Here is a 13289-nt window from a genome sequence, read left to right as displayed (position 1 = left end):
AGGTGCCTCCAATTATTTCTCTAGCGACTTTGCTATCCACACTCGTGGGCTACCGCAGCAGCTGCGAATAGAGATGCGCATAATTATTTAGGTGGGTGCATGGATAAGTTCGTTTTCCTTCTTGAGGCAAAAGGAATGACACAAGAATTGTACAAACTGTCTCTGTGTGGTCGTCCGTTAACATGCTACGGCCGAAGCTGCTCAGAATATTACGTCCCATTTACTGGCCACCTGGCCAGGTACACCTTTAAGCAGGACATATACAGTACTTCCACATAGTTGTGAAAGTACTGTCCTGTCACGGTTATCCACGTGCGTGAAAGAAGACATTTAAGATTACTATGCAATAATATATGTGGCATTTGTCTGTTCTCCGTTTTGTCTACCATGTTTCCGTTCCTCCTATACCATATAGCCGCAATGTATACTAGCAGATATCCAACGCCAAAATGGCTACCCACATACCCACGACCTCGCGCACAACTCCTGGCACTTGTATTTAAGGGTTGTGCGACTCCCAAGGACATAGTTGGGGAATGGTAAATAACAAATTGTGATTTTACGTGCAAGAAGCACAATCTGATTATGAGGCACGCAGTACTGGGGGATTCCGTTATAATTTGTACCAGCTGGGGTTCTTTAACGCACACCTAAATCTAAGTAGAGGGGTGTTGTTGTATTTCGCCTCTTGTCTTCGGTTCCTTAACGTAACGTTTTCCCTCTTACGACCTTCCCTCCTGTAGGGGGAGGAAATGCGAGCGAAGAGTGGCAAGGCTGTTATTCACATGTTGCGCAATTGCGCGGGCTCTAACAATTCCCTGCCCCATCTCCTTGCTCCCTCTCTACCAGTCTATTTACCTCTCCTCAGTACTTGCACGTTATTAGAGCGGCAAGCACTGCAGGTTCAGCAATGATTTTGCGGTGGGTCATAGATAATTAAAGCTGTAAAGAGGCTAATGTAACCACGCCAAGGAAGTTCCAGAGAGCACTGTGCACGTGTGACGCGATGAAAAGCTCGAAACGAGTTTCTCGCGTCGCAATTCCTCTCTGCCCCGTTCCTTCCATGTATATGCACCCCCCGCCCACCAATACGGCGCGCAAGACAGCAGTAGCATCAGTGGAAAAGTGAAAGGAAGAGGCAAAGAAAGGTTTGCATTTTTTTGATGTTTTATTTGTTGACGTAATGTCGCGTGTCGTCGTGGCGTCAAAAGGACCTTTGCGGGGTTTTATCACTGCGAGAGCCAACTGTTCGGTTTGCCCTCTAGACTTCCCGCCTTCAGGAGTAACTTTTATCCCATTGCCAAGACGCGCACGGTCCATCCAGTTAACTACAGACCCGCTTTCTTTCAGTATGTTCATTATTTGCGTCATCCACAGGTATGCTGTCAAGGCACTTCCTTTTTACTGCCCTGTAATAATAAGTGAACTTGTTTTCGAATTACATTCTCTTATAATGTATTCTTGCTATAATTGTCGTACGTATTCTACACAGAGTACTCAGGCGCCATCTAATGTTTTCATTGTTTGCCTGATTACGCCCGCCATTATAATGCAAATAAACATAGCTCGAATTCGTTTCCTCAGAGATAAACGCTGAATAAAACGCTGACGTCAGGCTGAACAAAATAAACAAGGGCCGAAGTACTCGATTTTCTGATGACCTTGTTCCCTAGCCCTACACGTCCCTCGGACGGCTCTGTTGTGCTCGTTTTTATTCTCAAGCACCCAGCGCAAACTGTCATCGCCGTAACTCCATCATGTCCTGGTGAAAGGCAACCGTGGCGTGTTGCGCAAATATGACCACGATGATAAATTTGTGTTGACATATGTTATTTAGCTTAAAAAGACCATCCATCTAACCTCATTGTCTTCTTCAATCTTTTCATACACCACACGGTTTCTCTCATTATTCTAATATTCAACTAACTCTGCCCTATTCCTCTTTTCGTTTACGCAAAGTGTGTGTCTATCGCTGTGGTTACCAAATACGCCCAACGGTATGCTACCACTAAAGCCTTTCTGGAGAGCTGAGCAGCTGAAGTCGCAGGCTTTCTTCAACACGGCGCTGACGTTCAGTATTGCTATCCTCAACTACTTTTCGCTGACTTCGCCTCACCGCTTTCTCTTCAATGTCACCTCTTACACTACTCGCTCGTGCTACACAATACACAAAAATGCAACGACCTTAATGAAGCAATAATTACCCGCTAGTTGACATGCTGTTGTCGTACATTCCCTCTAATTACCGGCATAGGAGCGCTACGCTGTCTTTGGTGATATTATCGGTGTACAACCTCGCTCAACTGCAGCGCTCGTTATTCATCGCTTTTGTTTTTGTCGATAGGGGCATACCGTATTTCCTCTGAATATACTTTCGGCTTTCGATACGACTTTGCACGGCCGCTTATCTTGTTGCGCTGACGCCAACCGTCGTCGTCACGCCGCCGCCGCATATTGAGCTTCGTCCTCCCCAGAGAGCACGCAAAGGTGTTTTCACCAGCCACGTGGTTCTAGCGCCTGCATCCAAAGTGTTCTATGTTTCAGAGCTGGGCACGTTAACCACTACGCTACCGCCTTCACCTGCCACCTTCGATTTATCGGTCTTCCGAGTTCTTGTTTTCGTCACTGACGCAGGCAGAATGGATGCAAAAATGGAAAAAAAGAGGAGATTGCTTGAGCCGCTCTTTAACACGTGACTAACTTTGGCAGGCTACTCTCATCGGAGTGCATGTGGACTTGCGGCTGCATGCAGATCATCGCCTTAGCTTTACTGTAAGTTTTCTTTCACTGAGTCTTTCCGGTTAAAACTGAAACACTGGACAAAAATAAGACATACTGTTGTATTAGGGCATAAGCGTTTAGCAGCTCATGAGTGTCCGGGCGCAGTCCGTGGTGGATGCAGGAAAGCGGTGATCACCGGCGAGGGGAGCAAGGAGAGGAGGTGCCATGCAAGTAGCGCTGTGCGAGTGGGCGCGTGGAGATCGCGGACTTGGGCGTTGGGGAGCGCGCACATCGGCGACAAACGTTGCAGCCATATTGCTGTGATTGCATCCCATTCTCGCGGCCACGGCGGCGTCTGTTCGCAGAACAGCTCCGACACCAGCAACAGAGGCAGTCATAGATAGGCTTTCGGCTATCGCAGTTTAGCTCAGCAAAGTGTCCATAGATATTTTTGCTTGTTTTCTAGGATGGAATCAAAAACGCTCATTCCTAACTTTAAAGCTGACACGGCTGCCTCATCAGCGACTTGAACACTCATATAAACAAATAGTGAGTTTTCAAGAAATGGCATAAGCATACCATATTTCGAGGTCATGTCGCTACCAAAACGGGCCGGTACCAAGTATCGAGAAAAGGGCATCGCGCTGCCAATGAACACGCCAGGTTACTGAATGAACAAAACAGAAAATATGAAGTTCTGAGTTCTCGCAACTCATTAAACACAACGCAGGAGCGACCTTAAGACATTTTTTTCTACAACCGTGATGCACACTGGCGGACTGATGTTTATCTATCACACACTTCTTAAATACTTAATAAAGGGGTTTAATTTTAGTTTTCGTCGCGGAACCGCAGGTGCAGAAGCACCGCGCTTACACCGCGGCCACATATATGCTGGAGCCGCGCTATTTCTTCTGGCAATATGGCCGCCGAAGGCTTCACGCACTCCCGCAGGCGGCGGCTGGGCCTGGCACTCCAGAAGTTTAAGTATATAACCTCCTTGCATAGAAACGACAGCATGGTTGCTAATAGATTGTTGGCTTGGATATGTTTAACATGAGGCCCAAGATGGCACCCTGTACAATAACGCGCTCTTATGTTTACGTTGACGTCTTTGAGCTACTGGGCGCAGCGGACAAGCGAATATGCCACTGCGCATGTTGTACCGCGCATGCGCACTGGCGTCTTCGCTAGCCCAATGGGCACGCTGGCCTGTTGGCTCGCTGACAGGCCAGCGTACGTGCGTATAACACTCTTGTGGGTTGAAGCTAATCCCGCAGGAGTATATATATATATATATATATATATATATATATATATATATATATATACATTGTAGTGGCTACTATGCATGTGGCGCTGTGGGGACTACCACCACTGCGGCGAGACCCAAGCTCGGGCTGCTGATGCGAACGCCTAGGCCTCGAGATCAAGCGCTACTTGCGATACCGCGTACGAGGTGCAATAAACCCCCTTTCATTTGGTGGAGCTGCGGGGTAGAACTCGGAAAGTGGAACTCCGACGCCGGACGTTACCTATACTGCTGCGACCATGCCTGACGAAACCACCCAGGAAGATGCACCACAGCCTCCGGCGGTCATTGTTTCCGGTGTGTTGCGACAGCGTGATCCAGCCATCTTTAGCGGCACCGATGATCATGACGTGGCGGATTGGTTGTCATCTTACGAATGGGCGAGCCAGCATAACAAGTGGGACGACGTCACCAAGTTGCACAACGTGCTGTTTTACTTAACCGGTGTCGCGAACCTCTGCTTCCGAAACCACGAACACGATTTCGCAACATGGAGCACATTCAAAACAAGTTTCGCAGAAGTGTTCGGGCGCCCCGCTGTGTGCAAGCTTCGCGCAGAACAACGCTTACGGGGGTGTGCCCAACATCACGGTGAAACTTTCACAAGTCACATCTTAGATGTCATTGACTTGTGTAAGCGAGTGAATCCGTTAATGTGAGATCAGGACAAGATAAAACACATTATGAAAGGCATTGATGACGACGCCTTTCAAATGTTGTTAGCGAAGGATCCGCGTTCCGTGGCTGAAATTATCAATTTGTGCCAAAGTTTTGACGAGGTACGGAAACAACGTATCTTAGCTCGGCGCCCACCGCCTACGGAAGGTTCGTTAGCAGCATTAATTATTGGCGACAACCACACAACTTTGCTGACGCAAATAAAAGAATTTGTGCGCGGGGAGGTTGCACGACCGCTCTCGATTTTGCCGACCACGGAGAATACTTCGCAAAGTTTGGCTCCAGCGATCCGACAGATAATTCAAGAGCAAGTGACCAAAGCTCTTCCACCTCCGTGTCAGCCGGCTCCCGCCTCCGCGCCTCTGATGTATGCCAAAGCCGTTGCACGTACGCCTCGTCTGCCGGGGTTCTCTCCTCCGCCTTCAGCGCCTCACCCGCCGTTGTTTTTTCCTCCGCCTTCGCCTCGCAAGCCGGCGGATCCCTTTTTCAGTGCACAGCAGCAGGGTACAAATCCTTGGCGTACTGCTAACAACCGCACAATATGCTATGCCTGCGGTACCACGGGCCATGTAGTGCGCTTCTGCCGCCGGCGCTTGCCGGCCTTCGTGGGCTGCCCGCGACGACCCAGCTCCGACTTCCGACCTTTCCGCGTGCCTCAACGACCACCGCCGGAAGTCTACGCTGCTGATGACATACCGGCACCGCAGTCACAGTTCTACGGCGCTCGTCGCTCGCGTTCCCCTCGTAGGCGCACACTCTCACCCATACGTCGTAGACCCAGTGCCAGTACTACTGAGGCGGAAAACTGATATCCGCAGTTCCTGAGGCACGAACTGCGTCATCGTCGGGACATCAAAGTCCCCGTTTTTCCCCCGCTAACGTTATTTAAGTTTCCGTTGATGGCATCAGATCTCTTGCGCTCGTCGGTACAGGTGCTGCTGTATTCATGATTATCCGTATTATCCGTTTTATCCGTATTAGCCGTGCTGTATTTGTGAACGCTCTCCGGTGTGTCAACTGTCATGGGGAGCACGCCGCGTACTCGCGGTCGTGCTCATCCTGGAAAAAAGAAAAGGAAATTGTTACAGTTAAAGTAAAGGAAAATATAAGATTCAAGGAGCCACGCAGGCGGGTATCCTACCTGCCCAAGAAAACCTTTTCCGATGTGGTGCGTCAAGGGGCAGCGTCACAATGGCCTCCGGTGGATGTCCGACCCACAAGCAGTCAGTCGGCAGTTACGGCATCTGCACCCGCGGCGGTTGCAGCTAGCGCTGCTCGATCAACCGAGAAGGGACCATCGATCTCGAAGGTGGAAACAGCCGAGGCTGCCTCAACCTGCCAGGGCCCTTTCAGCGCTGGCAACGGCCGGCGCAGCCAAATCCCTCAGGGACCCCCATTGACCTCCGGGCTGGTGGGCGCAGGGGTCTTGCCCTCCAAGGCGGGACTCTCTCTGGTAACTTTTGCTCGCAAGAGCACATATCCGGCGCCTCATAAGAGGCAATGGACACTACACCTATCCCCACGGCGCGCCAAGTGCCTAAAGAGCGGCGAGGCTCCCTCGAACGCTTAAGAAAGGGCAAAACCCCGATTACAGGGCCTCGAAAGAGCTCTGTAATCTAATATCTGAAATACCTGTATTTAATACTCCTGTTTCTGTACACACAGCACCTATTTACTACCAACGTGGATACACAGATAATTCAATGAAACGTCACAGGTCTCTTTAGAAACCTTGATGATGTGCAAGAACTCAACCACAAACACAACCCAAAAGTGCTTTGTTTACAGGGAATACACTTAAAATCAAAGCACACAAGCTTTCTCCGGCAGTATATGACTTGTCGCAAAGATCGCGATGATGCTGTCGCATCATAGGGAGGGGTCCCCATTGTTATCCAAAACACCATTTCGTGTCAAATTTTACAGCTACTAACGCCTCTTGAAGCAGTGGCGGTTCGAGCTGTTCTCCTAAACAAACTCATCACCATTAGCTCTTTTTACATTACCCCACGTTACAAATGAACGAAACATGAATTTCAGTCCCTTATAGACCAATCGCCAGAACTTTATATTGTCCTGGGTGATTTCAATGCGCACAGCTGCCTGTGGGGCTACCCTCGTATAGATGCGCGAGGTCGCCGTGTTGAACAGTTCCCTTTTTCTTCTGGTGCGTGCCTCCTGAATAAGAAGGAGCCCACATATTACTGCCTTGCAAACAGAACCTTTTCCTCAATTGATTTCAGCATAGTTTCCCCGTCTATACTGCCTGAACTCGAATGGGAACATATGAACAAGCCTTAGGGGAGCGACCACTTCCTCATACTGCTGAGAACATATAAAGAAAACGAATATCTACCACAGCCTCCTAGGTGCAAGATCGATACAGCCAACTGGGAGAAATTCCGGACTCTCACTAGTATCTCATGGAATGACATGTCTTCCTTAGGAAGTGATGCTGCTGTGCAGTATTTCACAGCCCTCATTGCAGATGCTGCCTCTATATGCATATCTGAATAAAGTGGCTCGGCATGCAGACGGCGTGTCCCATGTTGGAACGATGAATGTAGGATCGCTCGTAAAGAAACAGAACAAAGCATGGGGGCTGCTAGGTGCTTTTTCCACTGCAGAGAATCCCGTCAACTTTAAAAAAGTAAACTCCCAAGGCAGGAGAACCCGCCGGCAGGCACGAGAAAAGTTGGCAGTAGTTTTCATCGAGTATTAACTCGTTCACAGATTAGGCCAAAGCCTGGAACAGGGTTAATACGACTAGAGGGCGGCAAAGATATTCACTCCCTGTGATAAACACACAGGGCGATACTCTGCAAAATCAGGCAGGCTCACTTCGGGAACACTTTAAGCGCGTGTCAATTTCAAACCATTATTCACAATCCTTTCTGAAATATAAACAAATAGAAGAATGTAAGCCACTCATAAGAAAATGGCCACAGAATGAACCGTACAACTGTCCTTTTAGTATAGCCGAGTTGAGAGCTGATTGAGCTCATGCAAGAGCTCTGCACCGGGATCTCACCGAATGATCTATGAAATTATGTGAAACCTATACAACGACACCCAAGTTAGACTACTCACAATTTTCAACGCCGTTAGGGCTGCAGAAGACCTTCCATCTGCATGGAAAGAAGCCGTTGCGGTTCCTGTTTTGAAACAAGACAAAGATGCTTGTTCAGTGGGAATTTACCGCCCATTCGCCCTCACAAGTTGCCTTTGTAAGGTATTTCAAAAAAACAAAGATGAATCGGTGACTCATGCATTTTCTTGAAGTGAGCAAAATGCTTGATCCCTATGAGTGCGGCTTACGAGAAGGGCGCTCCACAACCGATCATCTCCTACGTGTTGAAGGAAATATCCAGGACGCATTTATACATAAACTTCTTATCAATATTGTTTGATACGGAAAATGCATATGACACAACGTGGCATTACGGAATCTCAAGAGACTTGTCAGAAATGGGCATCCATGGTAATATGCTAAAGGTAATAGAAAGCTATCTGTCCAATCGTACCTTCCGGGTAAAAGTCGGCAATGTACTTTCACGTCCCCATACGCAAGACACGGGTGTACCCCAAGGAGGCGTGCTCAGCTGCACGCTCTTTATTGTAAAGATGAAGAAGCTTCGTGTTTCATTGCCACCGGCCGTCTTTTATTGTGTCTACGTGGACGACATTCAAATGCCTTTCAAATCCTGTAACCTCGCAGTGTGCAAGAGACAAGTACAGCATGGCCTGAACAAAGTGTCAAAGTGGGCAGACGAAAATGGATTTAAGATCAATCCGAACAAAAGTTCTTGTGTTCTTTCACAAGAAAGATAGGCCTGGTCCCAGATCCTTGCTTATAACTTTGTGGACAACAGATACCTGTAAACAAAAAATACAAATTTCTGGGTGGTATACTTGACTATAGACTCACATTCATCCCCCACATTAAACACCTTAAAGAAAAATGTCTAAAAACAATGAACATAATGAAACTTCTGTCCCAGACTACATGGGGCAGTGACAGAAAGTGTTTAATGAATCTCTACAAGAGCCTCATTCGATCACGATTGGACTATGGTGCCGTGATTTATCACTCTGCCAACCCGAGCGCGCTAAAGATGCTACACCCAGTCCACCATCTAGGAATCCGACTGGCCACTTGCGCTTTCAGAACAAGGCCCATTGAAAGTTTATATGTAGAATCAAATGAGCGGTCACGTCATCGGCAGAGAACATACATCAGCCAAACATATTTTCTGAAAGTCCACTATAATCCTCAACATCCATGTTTTAATAGCGTTAACGATATGACCTATACTACAGTCTTTCGTAATCGGCCCTCCGTAAGACAACCTTTCTCGCTGCGTATGAGGGAGCTTAGCGATGAAATGGATGTCCCAATCCTTCAACATCGCCTAATGCCTCCAGCTTAGCTGCTACCTCCCTGGGAGTGGCAGATGCTACAATGCGATTTAACTTTCATGCAAGTTACAAAGCACACTCCAGAGATTGAAATCCAATGCATATCCGGAACTCCAGTACAAACACTGCTGCACGGAGTTCTACACAGAGGTATCGAAGTCACACGACGGGGTGTCCTATGCAGCCGTGGGTCCATCCTTCTCGGAAACCGATGTACTGCATCCGGAAACTAGCATCTTTACGGATGAAGCTTACGCACTGTTGTCGGCTGCAAAGCATATAAAGAAATCAAAAATCCAGAAATCTGTTACTTATGCTGACTCCCTTAGTATTGTGAAGGCCTTGATATCATTCTGTAACCACAAAAATCATCTAATTAATGTACTCTATTCCGTCCTATGTAAAGCGTATATATCTAACCAACATATGCTGGGTGCCTGGACATAGGGGTATCAATGGTAACGTTCTAGCAGACCAGATGGCCACATCAATTTCATTGCATGCAGTCAATCCTACTGATTTGGCCCCTGTCACAAACCTGAAGTCTTTCTTAAGAAGGAAACTATGAAACTACTGGCAATGGTTGGGGGACATGGAAACAAATAATAAGCTGCATGTAATAAAGCCACATACGTACGTTTATGGCCTCCTGTAACAAAATCACGCCGGACAGATGTCCTATTCCGTCGTCTAAGAATAGCACACACATTTGGCACACATAATGTTTTACTCACCGGAAATAAGCCTCCAACCTGTGGTAGATGCGGGGAGAGCCTGACCGTCCTCCACGTCCTTCTGGAGTGTCGGGAAGCCGAAGCCGAAACAAAGACACATTTTCCCTTAGCATACCGGCCGCACATCCTCCTTCATCCAGTTATGTTACTCGGTGCAGAACCGCTCTTTGATACCAACGCTGTCCTATGCTTCCTGAAAGAAGTTGTGCTACATGTTATTAGCCCCATTAGTTCGTAGCGCCTCCTTTCTTCAGAGGATGCCGGTGTGATAACTATTTTGAATATCACATGCCTCTATGCCATTGTGCTTCAAGGGCTCTGGCGAGGCAGTAGTGCTCTGAGCAATTTAACATCTCGCATATTTTATATAAGGCGTCATTCTTTCTTTATGCATTTTAGTGATCATAGTACACGTCATTATTAATTGCCATAATTTTATTACGTGTACATTTTACGCAATTTGCACCAACTCTTTTAGGCCTCTTTACAGCCACGTCACATCAAATTCACAGAACCAATCAGACCACTACATATTCATTACCACGAGCGTGGCGCTCTTTGGCCATACCTAGCCCTTCCGCCATTAAACCTCAAACATCAATAAATAGCCCCACGATGCGTAGAGGAAAGATGGTGACCACAAGGGGACGGCCAGCGGCGACCACCTAAGGGCTGAGGTATCAGGTTTGGTTGACCTGTAGATTTCTGGTGGACGGAACTAGTCGGAAGGCGTAGGTAGGCTCAATAGGGCTTCGTATTGAACTCGAAGATGACACGAATCGTCGGTGGCACACACGTAACACTTGTACCTCGGGACTGCACCTTAAGCATGCGGGGCGGTTGTCAGAACTGCGCCATTGATTTGTCTAGTGTTGGAGCCCATCCAATAGGGCAGTCGTTGGCTGTGGAGGAAATGGCAGCTCAAAAAACACGGATACATCAGGCACACTTGAAGCGCCTGCCGAGCATATCAGTCCTATGGCTATGGTAATTGGCCGAAGCCGAGGCAGAATAGCTTGAATTACTTGCTCTTGAATAACCTGGCCGATGCCTGGAGCCAAATCGCGTGTAGGACTTTCCGTTTCGTCAGTATTGAGAGCTGTCGCGTGACCTCCTCCAAGAAAAATTTATTAATTTGCAATAAAAGTGCTTTCTGGTAACCGTGAATGGCAAGTGCCTCTAGAAGACTGTTCCTGGACGCTGAGCACGAAACAAAAGCCCATGGCTTTACGTAGATCGTCAAACTTCTAGCACAATATGATCGAAGCAATCCGCTCGTTCACTAGGAACACTTCAAAAACAATCTTTAGGTGCCTCTCTAAAGCGCGCTTGCTCTTGTGTTGTTTGGTTATCATTTCACTCCGGCACAGGAACGTGTCAATGACATCGTCTAGATAACAATTGCCATTTTCACCGAGCAGGTGCGAGTGCCCGCGTAAGGGGGTTGTTCAACGTGACGTCAGCGCACAGTGAGGCACCCGAATACTTCAGTGAAGTCCGCTTTGAAGGCATTCCGTGCCATAAAGAGGATTCCGTGTCGAGAGGACAAATAAAGAGAGAAGTAAAGAAGGCGTTCGCAGGGATGACCTCTTTTCTGTCTTTTGCTTTACAATATCTATATATGTAGCATATACTGTCACCCTCAAGAAGCACACTTCAGGTCGCTATACAGAAGGGAACACCTGCATTCGCAGTCTTGGTCTGGTATAATGAAGCCTGAAGCGTATTGGGCGAGGAACTTTAAGATGTTGTTACGTCAGTGCGCTCATATTCCTCACAGTACCGCCTAGCGAGTAGAGCTAACCAAAGAATATACAAGCATAACATTTAGACAGGCTTTCAAAGAATATAAATGTTTGGTTTGACGTTCATCTTAATGTAGCTTCTGCTGCCCATGTTCCTGGATATGGCATTCATATGCGGATGTACTCTCTGTGGCTCTGGTGTCTGTTTTATATAGGCGCGTTCTTGTGAAACGCCGTAGCAGAGAGAAAAACTAAAGCTGTGATATTGCCAATTAGCGAACAACATGTAGTTATCAGGCCACACCTGAGAAGCCTGAGATGCTGCGTATAGACAAGAAATGCTGGAGTACTAAGTGGGTAATCAGGTGTTTAGGATCTTACATTGACCGTGTGCGATGTGCAAAGAATGTTCAAACGCATCTGGCAGGGTATTATGAAGGTTTGCCTGTTTTGCCCGAGCGGCAAAGCATTAAAAGTGATAGCAAGGTTTCGCGTTTCACTGAAGGCCTCTAGAAACGCTGCTATCATGGCGAGTCGTGAAGGCAGCCTTGCAGGCACTGCGTCTTAATAGTCTACTATGTGAGACCAAATGAAAAATGTTGCCGTTTGTAGCTTGAAGTTTAGTGTGCATTCCCCCCAATCCACTTTGCAGACAAAGCTGCAAGGCAGAAACAGCTTGTCTTGACGACGCTTGTCTTGTGCGCGTGTCTTTTACTGCCCACCTTCTCTCCTCTCTTTCTCACTCTTTCCCTTTCTATCCTCTCTTGCGTCCTTCCCTTCTTTCTTTCTCAAGCATATAGTTGGCTTTGGAATGGCCTCAATTCATCTTTCCTATCTTTGCCTTTCAGGACGTGACCCAACACTGCTGTGTCGGCTGCGGGTAGGAGTAGCATTTACTAAACCCTTCAGTCATTGTATTGAAATGGCGGACTCACCGATGTGCGAAAAGTACAAGATTGAAGATACCATCAGTCACCTTCTGGGCCACTGTGCTCGCTTTGACGACCAACGTGAGGCTCTCCAGTGGGACATGAATAGACTGCACGATAGGTCATTCACAGAATGAAAGGTCTTGGGAGCCTGGCCTCAAAGTTCATTAGCCCAGAAAGCAATTGGAGCGCTTCTTCACTACCTAAAGGCAACAGACTTGAGTGCCCGACTGTAGACATCGTGCACCAAACTTAGTGTATGTAAAGTGTGATATATATATATATATATATATATATATATATATATATATATATATATATATATATATATATATATATTTATAATTAAATACTTATATATTATATAAAATACATATAATGTATATAAATATTTAGAATCTCCACTTCCTATAATACGTTCGTTTATCGGTGCCTAGTGAAGAAGTTTTACGCGGGAGGTAGAAAAAATTATATAGTACTTAATAGTAAATAATCACAAATGCAGGAATACTCAACCGACTGCTTCACTGTGGTCCTCAAAAATCCAGTGGCCTAGACGATATTCCAAACGAGTTCGTTAGAAGATATCCCAAATGGTATGGTATCTTATGCTAATTTTCAGCAAATCACTTACTTTGTCTCAGCGACCAGACGACTGGAAAATTGCAAAAATAATACCCATTCACAAATCTGGAGATAAATCTTCAGTACCAAATTACCGTCAGTTATCTGTTACTAGCAATTCGTGTAA

Source organism: Dermacentor variabilis, chromosome 10 (genome assembly GCF_050947875.1).
Source record: "Dermacentor variabilis isolate Ectoservices chromosome 10, ASM5094787v1, whole genome shotgun sequence".
NCBI lineage: Eukaryota > Metazoa > Arthropoda > Arachnida > Ixodida > Ixodidae > Dermacentor > Dermacentor variabilis.
This window is presented reverse-complemented; position numbering follows the sequence as displayed.